The 15,511-nt window shown below is 42.2% G+C and overlaps 1 long non-coding RNA gene across 1 annotated transcript; it reads left to right on the forward strand.

Annotated features, from left to right (window-relative positions):
• Positions 1-580: 580 nt before the first annotated feature.
• Positions 581-6,372, forward strand: LOC145389946 (uncharacterized). The gene is made up of 3 exons (XR_013895547.1): positions 581-683; positions 1,852-2,052; positions 6,267-6,372. It is a non-coding gene; the product is annotated as an uncharacterized LOC145389946 (long non-coding RNA).
• The last annotated feature ends 9,139 nt before the right edge of the window (positions 6,373-15,511 follow it).

Below are 15,511 nucleotides of genomic sequence, written 5' to 3' on the forward strand. Positions count from 1 at the left end.
GAGGATATTCACAGGCTCAAACGCACAGAAATGACAGTGGTTATGTGGATGTGCTGTGCGTTTCTGTGTGCAAGGGCTGGGGGACTAGGTTTATGATGGAGGAGTTGAGAGGTAGGATGGGACTGGAGTGTGTTGGTGCTGTGATGAGGAGTGGTAGATTGAGGTGGTCTGGGCATGTGGAGAGGATGGGGGATGACAATTGGGTACAGAAAGTGAGAAGTGTTAATGTTGGGGGTGGGGTTGCAAGAGGTAGACCTAAAAGACCTGTGATGAGGTCAGTGAGTGTGACCCGAAGGATAAGGGACTGAATAGGGAAGCTGCCAGAGATAGAGCGGCTTGGAAAGCCGCCATTAGGTGACAAAGGCCGACACATGCAAGCATGTTGGACCCTTCAAAAACGAAATGACAAATTATTATTTTTTCAGGGTAGATGACACCCCCTTTGAAGATTTTAATATCACTTTTTTTTCACCCCTAATGGGATTAAGGCATCTGGCTGTAGATAGATAGGTATATAGATTATTGTTATTATTTTTTTTTCAGGGCAGACAACATCCCCTTTGAAGCCAGCATATTGGTGTAGCGCCGCCAACCTGTCACCATGAAGTTGGTCAGCAAGATGTTCCAGGCCAATGTTTACTTGGATGGTGGCATTTGCTGGGACATTCTATTCTAATTTGATGGTAAATTAGACTGAACTGATTCTATGTCCTCTGGAGTTAACATGTAATTATCACATCCATTGGCAGAATCTTGTATAATTTAGTAATGGATATGACATTCATCAAACACTGCATGCTGAATATTGACTATTGTTCATTCACTTTAACTTGGCCCAGATTTTCATCGTTTTGCAGCTTGCCATAGATGTGAGGTAGGAATGAGTCCTTTAGTCATGTAGTAAGTTCAGTAAAATACTGTAATGTTCTGTGGGAATTTTGGTAGGACAGCAAGCCGTCTATTCAGATACCTTAAGGATGCCCCAAAATAACATTAAAAACCTGTTGGCAGTCAGAGAAACTGTTGGCATCAGCCTAATGACACCTGTATTGAAAGTGTATCATTGGCACATTTCACTTGGATTGTTTCATCAACTCAACCTATAGAACTTAACGTTTGCTGCTGGGATTCATTCTTCAGCCAGGTTCTGCCTTATGAAGCCCCAGTAGGATTAAAGTGATTTTATATTCAGGAGGCAGTTTTTTTTGATAAAGTAAATGAAAAAATGTACCTCTGACTGAACAGACAGTAGTAGCTACTACTGTATTGTAATACACCCTTTTTTTCCTATTGCTTCTAATCCCCCCCTTGTTGTATGTTGCAGGGGAGGGAGGAGGAGGGAGAGGGAGGACATAAGAGTGAAGGAAGGAGGGGGGATGAAGGGGGAGAGAGGAGGGAGAGGGGGATGGAAGAAGCTGCTTTTCAGGGAAGAGGAAGAGGTAGAGGGAAGAAGGATGACTAGAGATGGAAAGACAAGAAGGGGAAAGAAAGAAAGGAGAGAGAGATAGGGGTGGAGGAGAGGCAGGGAGGAGGAAGAATGGACATGAAGGGAGGGATGGAGGGGTGGAAACTGGTGGGGGGATGGAGAGGGGAGGGAATAAGTGAAAGGAAAGAATGTAGAGGTTGGTGGAATCTGCCAGCTTTGGTCAGCCTGGCTGGAGCTGTGACTGGTGAAGGATGTTTACATTTTTTATAAGATTTTTTTCCTTTTTCTTCCCATTAATTGTTTTTATGCTGATAATATTGACTTTAGCGTGTCTTGCAAACATTCCTGAGTATTTCTAAAGCTTACCCATTGATATTTTTTATGGAGTCTTTAGTGTCATGGCTTATATGAATGTTCTTTTTCAGGGGTGTGAGTTTGGGGGGAAGGACAGCATGATGGCAAAAAGCAGCATGACATGGAGGTGAAGTAATCTGTGGCACCTTTCCAGCATCAAGGCATTTAGCTGTACAGGACTACCACCACCACAGCAACCACATCTATCATAGCCACTACTACTGTAGATCTACACTACCGCTGGAGGGGGCATTGAACTGGATACTAATTTGGTCAGTATGCCGTAACCTTATCTATTATTTTTTTGTGCATGCTAATTCCATATGGCTTTATATAGCATAAGAGGCTTTTCTAGAGGGGTTAGATATACCTTTTACCTTTAACAAAGTGATATCTAGGGCAGGTGGCAGTACTGTCAAAGCAGAGGAAGTGTGGCCAGGTGTAGTTTGCAGCAAGGGTGTGGGAAGTAACTCCATCGTGGTCAGTGTTTGTGATAAATGGCTGCATAAGAGATATAATGGTGGATCAAGCAGCATGGAGAGCTGCCATTAGGTGACCAATGCTGATACATGCAAGGATGTTGGTGTCTCTGATACAATGATACAAATTAAATTCTAAAAATAATTTGGTACAGAAAGTCCTGTCTAACATTGATCCCATGTCCCTTTTCAGTTATGTCCAGGTGTAGTAAGACTGGGTGGGTAATTATGACTAGTAACCAAGGAGAAACATTCCTTACTTAGGGCTCAAGATTCCATGCAACAACTTTGTAAAGATCCCTAACTCCTTTTCAGTTATTTGATGGCCAAGTGTATTCAGATACTGGGAGGGTTATTTTGACCATAGGTCTGTTACAATAACTAGGTCCATATTTTTCGTTTGTGGGTTATTTCACATAGCTTATTGGTAGAAAGACAGTGGTTTGTCTCTACACTCATCCCATTGCACTTCATGACCAGCCATATATCCTGATATTTGTCTAGTGTTACATTTTAGCATTTAAGATGGAGGGATGGCAAATTTTAGACCAGGTTAGAGTAAGTAGTAATAACGGACTCATTCCTAGCTCCTAGTTAAGGCTTGTTAGTGTCCATCTTCATGTTAGTCGTGGGAATGACCCTTTGTTAGAAGATTGGCTATGGGAGCAAGAATGTGTGGCTAATGTGTTACTGGGATCATCCAAACCTTTCCCACCCCAAGGTAGGGTAGAGAGAGACAGAAGAAAACTTGATGGAATGAGATACTAACCAGTGTTTGCCCAGTTGAATGAGCCACACTGCCATTCTCACCATTCAGGCCCCTGGAATCCTGGCATCAAGGGGCTAAAATGTTTGCTGAGCCATTGACCATGATGAAGCAGTCTACTGTAAATGGCAGTATACAGGTTTTACTCTAACCTGGCCTAAAATTCTCTTTCCAGCCATATTCCTGAGCTGTAACTCTAGACAATGATGTTAGTCCTGAAGTGTTATGGATAAGATTTAGATTTGTCAAAGTCTTTTTCCCTTTGTGCTAGAAAAGAATATGGCTGCTTGTTTTGATAGGCAGGCCTAAATTTGTCCTTTTGTTGTTTATTTGTAGCATTTCATTTTTTTTTTTTTCTTTCCTCATGGGGCAACATAGGATGATGAATGAAAAAATATGAAATGCTACAAATAAGCTGCACAAGGACACATTTAGGCCTGCCTATCAAACCAAGCAGCCATACTGTTTTCTTGAACTTGTCCTAAACTGCCCCTTATCCTGAAAATGATCTTGTAAGGATAAACATTGTAATATATTATACTGATTTCACTTTAATTTGTTCTAGAAGTGACAACTTCCAGTCTTGAAAACTGAGCTGTAACAAAAGCCTATTAAAATAGTGCTATGGTCTTCTTTTTGGTTTAAAAATTTTTAGCATCTTGAATTTTGAGTTTGAACAATAGATGAGCAATAGAATATGCTGCTAGTCACAAACAAGTGCTGTGGAAAGGATAACTAGCTGTAGCATTGTCTTGTTCTGCCACTGAACGCTGTATGAAATGGCTTACTGAAGACAGTGTTGGCCAAGTTAAGGTATATGATAGCAGTAGTAGTAGTAGTAGTGTAATCTGGTGTATTTCTCCTGCATGTCTACTCAAAATGTAAATAATTTGTAATACAGTATATTCCCTCTTCTGTCGTTCTTTTCTTGGTTCTTTCCTCCTCCTTCTGCCTATGGGTGACTCTACACTGAGTGTCAAGCTAAGCGGTTTTCTGTACACCAGGAAGCCATTTACTATGCTGGGTGGTAACCATATAACCAAATTATGGCACCTGGTGGTTTAGTGGGTAATTAAGGCCCTCCAATCGGATTGAGCCTGTGTAGGGTTATGCCCAAGGGGTGGTTGGGGTTTATTGCGCACATAATGCCACTTAGGGATGGGTGAGGCTGGTCATTGTCATCTTAAACATCAGGACCAACTTGCCTAGCCCCGGGCTCCTACACTCCTCATGGGGCAACATAGGATTGGATGATGGGATAAATTTTTTGAAAAAATTGTTGTAAAAATCCCGGAAAAAACTCCCCTAAGCCGTTTAATGGAAACCCACTCTCGGCATGACACACTAGGATCATTATGTTTTAGCCTGTGAGGGTCCATAGTGGCTTCCAGTCAGAAAACTGACACATAAGATGTAAAATTCCCTCTAATGGCAACCAAATCCCGGTATATCCCAGCTTCCTCCACAATTGTGTCACGTTTGGTCAGAGTTGCCTGCACAAATTGTCTGCAGTAACTCTGATAGTGATTAATTTTGCATACAGTAGTGCTTAACAGTAGTGATTAAGGCCTGTATAAAGTGTAGATAAAGTGTAATAGTGTTCTTAAGGCCTGCATACAAAGTGTAAGGTAGTGCACTTGTGATTATGGTTAGAAAGTGGTGCACAGAAGTGAAAGTGTTGCACAGAAGTGATCATGTACCCCCTTAACATCTGTATATCTTACCAAAAGGCCTTCCCTCCTTATGCTTGGATTACACCCTCTGCAAACATGGTAAGGGATTTTTTTTTCTGGTTAGTCAGGAGGCCTCACACTTTCCATAAGTTGGAATTGCAGTAAAGTCAGAATGGCCTCAGCCCCTATTATTCCAACTTAAAGAGGTTTTACTGTATATAAAATATCCATGAGGAGCGTAGGAAATATATCCATGAGGAGCTTAGGAAATATATATCTATGTATACAATTTCTTTGTAGTGATTGCAGCTTTGTTGGTATGTTACTACAAATTACAGTACTGTATCAGAACTGTAGAGGAAAGGTCTTATTTCAAAAGTCTTACCTTTCATTGAGAGTATTGTTTCAGTATTGGTATGACTAGAATTTATTTTGTGCACTTGATGAGAAGAGGTGGAAGGAGGCAGGGAAGGCCAAGATGATGGGTGGATATCATGAAGGAACATGTGAGAAAATGAGGTGTGGAAGTTAAGGAAGTAAGGTATGATTAAGATAGAAGGACAAAATGTGAAAGGAGATGCATATGACAATCATGGTACCTTTTGTTTTTTAGCAAGGGAGTCCATGGGAATATTTTGTGTCACAGGCACACACATAAGTGCAGGTAAATATGAAAAGTACTTTAACGTATAGATGTGAGACTATGGTGTGGCATGAAAATGAAAAGTCATGAGTGGGAGCAGTGGAGATGGGACTGCTGAGGAGTGTATGTGGAGTACAGAGAGTGGATAAGATACAAAATAATGTAATTCGTGAAAGATGTGGTGAGGAAATCTGTGGACACCAGAATCGAAGAGAGTGTACTGAGGTGGTATGGTCATGTGGAGTGAATGGATAACAATAGAGTGGTGAAAAAGGTATATCTGAGCAAATTTGAAGGAGGGAGGAGGTGAGGTAGGCCAAGGAGAAGGTGGAGAGATATGGTGGATGGGTGTGTGAGGAAGAGAGATTTGGAAGTCAGTGAGGCTAGGGAACTGACAAGAGATCGAGCTGGCTGGGTGAATATTGTAAGGAGAAGTGCGTGATCAGGGATTTGGCACCCCTTTTTAACGTGACAGTGTCTGGATTGACTCTATCGGATACGTTTATGTGAAGCTACAGAACGTGGTGAATGTTTTTGGCATATCAGATAGAGCCAGGATTCCGGGGGCTTGAAAGATGAGTGAATAGAAGCGTGGCCCATTGGATTGGGCAAATTTGGGCTGTCTGGACATTGCTACTCCTCACACGGCCTTAGGGTGGGAAAGGAGGTCCCGATGATGATGATGATGATGATGATGATGTCAAGTGAAGATTATATGGGTAGTTTTGTACCTGTAAAGCTGAGCCAAGATTTTGAAGGCTTGAACTGTGTGATGATGATGACAGCAGTAATGGTGAAAGTGATGGTGGTGGTGATGATGAAGAAGATAATGATGGTGACAGTGATTGCGATGATGATGATGATGACAACAGTGATGGTGGTGGTGGTGGTGATGGTGATGATGATTTCTGTTTTTCATTTTCAGAATCGTGTTCATGTGATCAAGGAAGGTGTATCGGTATTGATCTCTCTCCTGTCATCATTCACCCTCCTGTCGTCACTCACTCTGCCCACTGCCCAAGCAAGCACAGGTGACTGGTATGTCTTGCTGAACTAAAAAATCATAGAGAAGAAAGCATTATCCTTTTTTTTTTTTCCCGTCAATTGAGGAAGCTCCTTTTCCCAAGCAATTTATTTATTTATTTAATTTTTTCTCCTTTGTCAGTTGAGGAAGCTCCCTAACACCTTTTCCTGAGCAGTTTATTCATTTATTTTTTTTTTTTTTCCCTTGTCAGTTGAGGAAGCTCCCTAACACCTTTTCCTAAGCAGTTTGTTTATTTTTTTTCTACCTTGTCAGTTGAGGAAGCTCCCTAACACCTTTTCCTAAGCAATTTATTTATTTAATTTTTTTTCATACCAAAGATAAACAGAGGAAGGGAAAAAAAAAATAGAATCCATATACCAGATAACAAGTGTCCTCCATTCATAAAAAATCTATAACACTTAGACTTGAACTGCTGTAGGTTGAAGTTTTGGGGGAAAGTATTCTGGGGAAGTGAGTTCCAGAGAGAAGCAGTTCGGGAAATAAATGAAATCTGAGGCAGAAGTTGTTCAGTATGGCAGTGTAGCAGAGGGTAAAAAAAAATAAATACCCAGTTGAGGTCATAGAGTGTGACCTCAGGGATAAGGGACTGATAGAGAGGGTGCTAGAGATTGAGCAGCATGGAGAGCAGCCTTCCAGTGACCAAGGCCAACACATACAAGCATGTAGGAGCCTTGATAAATGAGTGATGGATGGGTATATAGACAGACAAGTAGACAGATAGACATTAATAGACAGACAGATAGCAAGATATATAATGCTTTGTTTTGATGTACAGTGAGTAGATTTAATTGATTCTCTTTTTTATTTTTTTTCTAGATCTGGGAGCAGGGCAATGAAATGGCAGTGACAGGGCGACATGGAGATGATTTGTTTGTGGCCACCCCTTACGGGATTGAGGCGTCTGATAATAGATAGATAGATAGTAAAGCACACAACCTGGCCCATACTGACCTCCATCAGTGCTGCCTTCAGTTGGACTCTGATGGGGTGACTGATAGGAAGGTAAGAGCATGGCTTAGTGTAAGAAGTGGAGTATAGTAGTGGTAGTAAGGGTTTTAGTAGTAGTAGTGGTTGTAGTGAGAGTAGTTGTTACATTAGTAGTAGTTGTTGTAGCAGAAGTAGTAGTAGTGATGGTTCTAGTAGTAGTAATAGTAGTAGCATAGTAGTAGTAATAGTAGTACTTGTAGTAGTATAGTAGTAGTTGTGATGGTTGTAGCATGGACTATATTAGTAGTAGTAAGGGTTTCAGTAGTAGTTGTTGTTGTAGCATCAGTAGTAAGTGATGGTTGTAGTAGTAGTAATAGTAGTAGTAGTAATTGTGATGGTTGTAGTAGTAGTAACAGTAGTAGTAGTGGTTGTGATAGTTGTAGTAGTAGTAATAGTAGTAGCAGTAGTTGTGATGGTTGTAGTAGTAGTAGTAGTAATTGTGATGGTTGTAGTAGTTGTGATGGTTGTAGCAGTAGTAGTTTTGATGGTTGTAGTAGTAGTAGTTTTGATGGTTGTAGTAGTAGTAATAGTAGTAGTAGTAGTAGTTGTGATGGTTGTAGTAGTAGTAATAGTAGCAGTAGTAGTTGTGATGGTTGTAGTAGTAGTAGTAGTAGTAATTGTGATGGTTGTAGCAGTAGTTTTGATGGTTGTAGTAGTAGTAGTTTTGATGGTTGTAGTAGTAGTAATAGTAGTAGTAGTAGTAGTTGTGATGGTTGTAGTAGTAGTCAAACAGAGAGGGGTTGATATCACATCCTCACACAGTTACTTTATCTATCTATCTATCTATCTATTGCCAGACGCCATAATCCTGTAAGGGGTGGCCATTTAACTTTGAGTTAGTTGTTTTACGGGGAGGGGCACTAACCCTCCACCAACCCACTTGTTGACATGAAGGGAGCACGTATGGTTTGGTTATATGGTTACCACCCAGCGTTGTAAATGGTTTCTTGGCTTACAGGAAACCATTTGGCTTGTCACTCAATGTAAAGCCACCTGTAAAGGAAAGAAAAGCAATAAGAAGTGACAGGAAAGATGGGAGAAATAGGAAGAGAGGAGGACAGACACAGAAAAAGAATGATAAAGGCTAAGGAAGAAGTAGGCAGCACTACATCAAGTGAGTGGATGATGGTGAGAAATAGGAAGAGAGGAGGGCAGGCACAGAAAAAGAATGATAAAGGCTAAGGAAGAAGTAGGCAGCACTACATCAAGTGAGTGGGTGATGGTGAGAAATAGGAAGAGAGGAGGACAGGCACAGAAAAAGAATGATAAAGGCTAAGGAAGAAGTAGGCAGCACTACATCAAGTGAGTGGATGATGGTGAGAAATAGGAAGAGAGGAGGACAGGCACAGAAAAAGAATGATAAAGGCTAAGGAAGAAGTAGGCAGCACTACATCAAGTGAGTGGATGATGGTGAGAAATAGGAAGAGTGGAGGACAGGCACAGAAAAAGAATGATGAAGGCTAAGGAAGAAGTAGGCAGCACTACATCAAGTGAGTGGATGATGGTGAGAAATAGGAAGAGAGGAGGACAGGCACAGAAAAAGAATGATAAAGGCTGAGGAAGAAGTAGGCAGCACTATATCAAGTGAGTGGATGATGGTGAGAAATAGGAAGAGAGGAGGACAGGCACAGAAAAAGAATGATAAAGGCTAAGGAAGAAGTAGGCAGCACTACATCAAGTGAGTGGATGATGGTCGCCACCACCTACCACTACACAATTAGTGCAGATTTAGAGATAGTTTAATTGTAGCATGAAAAAAATATTTTGGAAATTAGCTGTCTGGATTTGGTAATGTGTACTGTATTGTAAATGAGTTTTCATTCCTGTAGAACGGATTGACTCTATCGGATACGTTTATGTGACGGTATAGAATGTGGTGAATATTTTTGGGGTATCAGATAGAGCCAGGATTCCAGGGGCTTGAATGATGAGTGAATGGAAGTGTGGCCCATTGGATTGGGCAAACTTGGGCTGTCTGGACATTGCTACTCTTCACCCTGTCCTAGGGTGGGAAAGGAGGTCCCGATGATGATGATGATGATGATGATGATGATGAGGGGACAGTAATGAGAAGCTTCACAGTCTGTTGCATAACACAAGCATTGTGGCCGCCCTGGATGCTGGTACCTTTAGCATGTGTTTTTTTTTTTTAAGTGTGTGTATGTGTGTGTGTTCTTACCTAGTTGTATCTTTACAGGAAGGAGTCAAGCTTGTACTGTCCTGTGTATTAAACCATTTTTATGATACATATCCTTAAATTTATTAATTGTTTTGACACACTGTTTCATTTGGTAGTGCATTCCATTGATCAATTGCTCTGTTTGGGAAACTGAATTTCCTTACGTCTTTATCACCTTTCTTCTTATGCAGTTTTTTGCAGTGTCCTCTTGCTGATGCTTCTCCATGTGTTAAGTAATCATTTATGTCTATTTTCTCCTTCCCTGATATGCATTTATATAGCATAATCATGTCATCTCTTTTCCTTCTCTCCTGTAGTGTTGGTAGATTCAGTTTATTTAGTCTTTCTTCATAGCTTAGGTCCCTTAAGCTTGGTATCCATCTTGTAGCGGCCCTTTGAACTTTTTCAATCTTGTCTATGTGTTTTTTGAGATGAGGACTCCAGACTACTGATGCATACTCCAGGGTTGGTCTGATGAATGATGTTATTATCTTTCTCAGCATGTCTTCATTTATATATGTGAATGCTATTCTCATATTAGTAAGCAGTGTATACTGTCACGAATCAATTCGCGACATTTCCATTTTGTGAGAAGCCACGAACTATTAGTGGAAAACTCACTGTTTTTCGTTCAGTTAACCGCTCATTCGGACGGAAGCTTTGTCAAATCAGTTTTTCATTGTCATACGTGATCGTCTCTGTGTGAGACATTAGCGCTTCCGATGAGCGATTGTTTTGGGCGCGTTTCGCTTACTCGACCGTTACGGCTTAGTACTCCGCCTTTCTTTCCCACGATTTGAATTCAGTCTTGTGTTTGCTGTGGCGGAGAAAGGTTCTGTGCTCAGAAGTAGAGAGGTCAGCTAGCACCCCAAGCTCCACTAGACAGTTAATCCAGTCCTCCCACCTTAGTGGTGATACATAGCATTCATCGACTGGTATTTCTTTGGTGTATTTTGTAGTTTTAAGAGCTTAATTAAGGTGTTTTTCCTAGGCGTAAGTATTTAGCTTCTGTGTGAGTGAGCGAGTGCGTCTCATTGATTTGATTTGAAATGTAATGTTAAATTTATTTTTGTAATTAATAAATTTAACAGTTCTATTTCTTGAGCTTAATGTAGAGTAAATCTTGTTTTCATTTCTCCATAATTAAGCTTATTTCCCATATAGCTCTAGCTTGCATAAACGTTTTACTATTCATAACTGGTACTTAGACCAGTCTTGTATTAACTTAAAATCCGTTGTGCCAGGAGTTAATGCATCAGCAAGAACCTGATGTTATTATTATTAGTATTAGTTATTTATTGTCAGGGGTGATGTAACTTTCTCCAGAGGCTAACAGTACAGTAATTCAGCAATTGTGAGTAATTAGTCTCTGCTGTGTACTGTTGAGGAAGTTTATAAATTCTCGTTCTCAGAGAATCGTGCTAAGCCAACGTAAAGTAATCGTTGCTTGATGTAGCAAGACAACCATTGTCTTTGCTCTTCAATATTATTGAATATTATTATCAAATTAAATAATACTTAACCATTTATATCAAAATTACCGTGATATTATAAAAACCGTGACAACTGGCGACCTCATTCCAGGATATTAACTCCTAACCCTAAAGCTATTCACGAGATAGTGCTCACTCATTCATATTTAGGTATTTATCATTAAAGTTTATAGGCACAAGCTTACTGGTGTTTACCGTTAATTTAGCAAGTGAGTTTTTGCTTTATAAATCAATAGAGTACTTAACTCTAGTTTATTTTTGGTAACGCCAGACGATTTTACTCGCTCCTGGGAAGTCGGCGTACCCATTGTGTTTATTATTGAGTCTTCCCAGTCATTTACATTTTTGATTTATTCTTTGCCAGTTAACTGGATAAGACTGGTCACCACTAGCTTGTGTCTGTACTCTTTACTTTTGTTTATTAGTATTCGTTGCTAAGCAGTCAGTGCTCAATTTCGGGTTGCTTAATAAATTAGCGCCATGGCTACCGCTGTATTTGTACAGGAAGCCAAAGATATGGGTCTCACAGACCCAGAGAAAATACAGAGTTACGTTCTCTCACGGTTCAATTACGAGCAAGAACGTGAGAAAGATGCTCGCGAAGAGCGTAGGATTCAGCGCGAATACGAGCGAGAACAGCGTGAGGAACGTGAAAGAGAGCGTGCATATGAACAAGAGCAGCGTGAGAAAGAGCGCGAATACGAGCGAGAACAGCGCGAACATGAGCAAAAACAGCGCGAACTCGAACTAGTACAAGAGCGAGAACAGCGCGAATACGAGCGGGAACAACGAGAACACGAACGTGCCGAGCGAGAAGCACGAGAAAAACATGAACTTGAAGTGCTGAAGCTCAAGCGAGATTCCTTGGCTTCAGACACGTCTGCTGCAGTTGGTCCAAGCTCCACGAGCTTTCTCCCTGCACATGTCCTGGCGACCCCACGCATCAAGCTTCCTTCATACAAGGAAAGCGAGCGAATCGAGCCGTACATAGCTCGTTTTGAGGACATGGCAGACATGTATCAACTGGATGAGGCAGCTAAGCGGATCCAATTTCTTAGTTTATTTGAGGGCCCTGCCCTCGATATTCTCCACAGAATTCGTGGAGACAATCTCACATATGAGATGATGAAAGCTGCACTCATTAAGGCGTATGGTCTCACAGTAGACGACGCCAAAGTTCAGTTCATGCGAGCTCGTCTCCAAGACAAGGAGACAGCTGTTCAGTTCCTTGATCGTCTCACAGCTTACTTAAATGAGTGGATGGAGAAAGATGAAACTCCTTCCACGCGTGAGGGGATAATTGACCTTATGCTGCGTACACAGCTAGAGAGGTCGTGGCCTGCTGAGCTCATAGCACAGCTTAAGATCTGCCAGGTGAAAGATGCCAGCCAAATGGCAGAGAAGGCTGACGCATTCTTTACTGCATACGGGTATCAAGCTTGTAAGCAAAACACCTGGAGTAGAAAAGATACTGCCAAGTCTGGGAAGCCGTCTCAGACTGAATCCCAGCACCAAGGCCGTTCTCAGTAATGGTCAAGGTCCAAAACCGCAGTGGAAGGACCAGGGGCAAAACACTCAGAAACCTGAGTGGAAGAGGTACAACAAGTACCCTAACCAGCAGCAGTATCAGCCACGCAACCGAACGTCGGGACAAACTTTTTCACCACCAGCTCAAATGAGGCAGGAAGCGAATGCAGCCTTCATTCCTCAGCAGCAGCCTGGTGGTCACGTCCCTACCAGTGTGGGTACTTCCCCACAGTTCACTAGTCCCACAGTGACAGTGAACCCCCCTCCACAGATGGCCAATGTTCCATCTTATAATTCTCAAGGCACAATGTTTGCCGCATCAATTCAGCAGCCTCATGAGTGGCTAGCTGCTTCCTCCACAGGCCCCACTACAGGTGACAGTACCTTCCTTGTTCAGCCAGGGTTTGTGGGAGATATTCCTGTGAAGGTCCTGAGAGACAATGGTTCCTCAGGTTGCTCTGTCAAGCAGAGTTTAGTTCGGTCTGAGCAGTATACAGGTCGACAGATCCATGCAAACCTTATTGATGGATCAGTGAGATTGTTCCCTGAGGCATGTATCCAGGTGGCATCTCCATTTTATACTGGTACGACACTTGCAGTTGTCATGCCAGAGCCTCTATTTGACTTGATAGTAGGCAATATTCAAGGAGCCAAGGATAGTTGCTCCGATGATGGCGCCACTCAGACTTCGGCTGCTGCGGTAACACGAGCCATGACTGAGGCTCCAGACTGTGTCACCCCAGTGATCATTGAATCGCCGCGAGATCTGATGTGTAGTCAATTTGTTGTACAAGAACAACATTCTGACCCGACACTTGCTGCCGTGCGGAACAAACAAAAGGGTCGAGTGATTAAGTATTCACGGGGAGGTCGAGCTAAGTTCCTTCGTAAACAAGGACGGCTCTACCGTGAGTCACGAACACCCGAGGGCGAGGTTCGACTGCAGTTTGTCGTTCCCGCCAAGTACCGCCCAGCAGTGTTACAATGGGGTCATTGTTCAGCCTCAGGAGGTCACATGGGGAAAAGGAAGACCCAGGGCCGTATCCGAGCTGACTTTTTCTGGCCAGGGATGGGACGGGACATAGATAGTTTTGTCCGTTCCTGCAGTGTGTGCCAAAGTATCGCCACTACTCAGGGACATGCCCTTCCTGTGCCATTTATAACCACACCTGTAATCTCTGAGTCAGTTGAGAGACAGGGTAGTGGTGAAGTGGGTGCAGACCTGACGTCTCGCCCATTGGCCCCACAGGACACAGTATGTCCAGGGCCTGTACATGCATATTATGTACCTTAAGTTAAGGGGGAAGTTGAGAGGCGACTTGAGGCTATGGAAGACCCAAGTTTGCACAAGGATTCTCAGCTTCCCGGTACTAATAGAAGTATTGTAGGTTAAGGGGGAAGTTGAGAGGCGACTTGAGGCTATGGAAGACCTAAGTTTGCACAAGGATTCTCAGCTTCCCGATACTAATATGAGTACTGTAGTTAAGGGGGAAGTGAGAATTCCGCAGAGGCGACTTGAGGCTATGGAAGACCCAAGTTTGCATAGGATTCTTAGCTCCCCGGTACTAATATAAGTATTGTATGGTAGGTTAAGGGGGAAGTGAGAATTCCGCAAAGGCGACTTGAGGCTATGGAAGACCCAAGTTTGCACAAGGATTCTCAGCTTCTCGATATTAATATAAGTACTGTAGGTTAAGGCACAGGTTGAGGACCTGTGTGCAGTTCGAGGCTATGGAAGACCCGAGTTTGCACAGGGATTCTCAACTTGCCGATCATAATCGTGTGCTAAAATTAATGGCGACCTCGAGTGTACTTTTCATAGCATGTACTGACTGCTAGGCAGAGAGAGTAATTGTAACATAATAAAATTTTGTCTCATTGACACTTTTGATGCTCCACCTCAATTGGTTTTGCAGGTTCAGCAATGGGTGTAGCAGTTTTGCTGTGCGGACCAGCTGATCGTCTGCCGCACGCTGCCGCCTCTTCTCTGTCTTCGTCGTTGCCATATTATTTACTGTGTCATTTTACACGTAGGTACAGTTACACTACAACTGTCACACCTACACCGTGTATTACATACACCACGCTACACAACAATTAGTTGTCAGTGTAAATGTAGCGAATTTTCGCTCAGTTTGACCTGAGTACAGGATTTTCACCGTCGTCACGGAGTTTTTCCCTCAAGCTTGCTTCTATTAACGTAAATACGAGGTTTTTTCACTCACTGGCGACTGCGATTTTCTCCTGTAGCAGGATAGCACACACACCACAGTGTGAATCTTGTGTGACTGAGTTAGGATTTATATGTATGTATATTGAAATCTTTCTTCTGAAGGAAGAAAGATTTAATTTTCATGGGGCGTAATGTCACGAATCAATTCGCGACATTTCCATTTTGTGAGAAGCCACGAACTATTAGTGGAAAACTCACTGTTTTTCGTTCAGTTAACCGCTCATTCGGACGGAAGCTTTGTCAAATCAGTTTTTCATTGTCATACGTGATCGTCTCTGTGTGAGACATTAGCGCTTCCGATGAGCGATTGTTTTGGGCGCGTTTCGCTTACTCGACCGTTACGGCTTAGTACTCCGCCTTTCTTTCCCACGATTTGAATTCAGTCTTGTGTTTGCTGTGGCGGAGAAAGGTTCTGTGCTCAGAAGTAGAGAGGTCAGCTAGCACCCCAAGCTCCACTAGACAGTTAATCCAGTCCTCCCACCTTAGTGGTGATACATAGCATTCATCGACTGGTATTTCTTTGGTGTATTTTGTAGTTTTAAGAGCTTAATTAAGGTGTTTTTCCTAGGCGTAAGTATTTAGCTTCTGTGTGAGTGAGCGAGTGCGTCTCATTGATTTGATTTGAAATGTAATGTTAAATTTATTTTTGTAATTAATAAATTTAACAGTTCTATTTCTTGAGCTTAATGTAGAGTAAATCTTGTTT

This window comes from Coenobita brevimanus, unplaced genomic scaffold, assembly GCF_032717465.1.
Source record: "Coenobita brevimanus isolate Jiangsu-jjx unplaced genomic scaffold, ASM3271746v2 jjx.HiC_scaffold_2635, whole genome shotgun sequence".
NCBI classification, from domain to species: domain Eukaryota; kingdom Metazoa; phylum Arthropoda; class Malacostraca; order Decapoda; family Coenobitidae; genus Coenobita; species Coenobita brevimanus.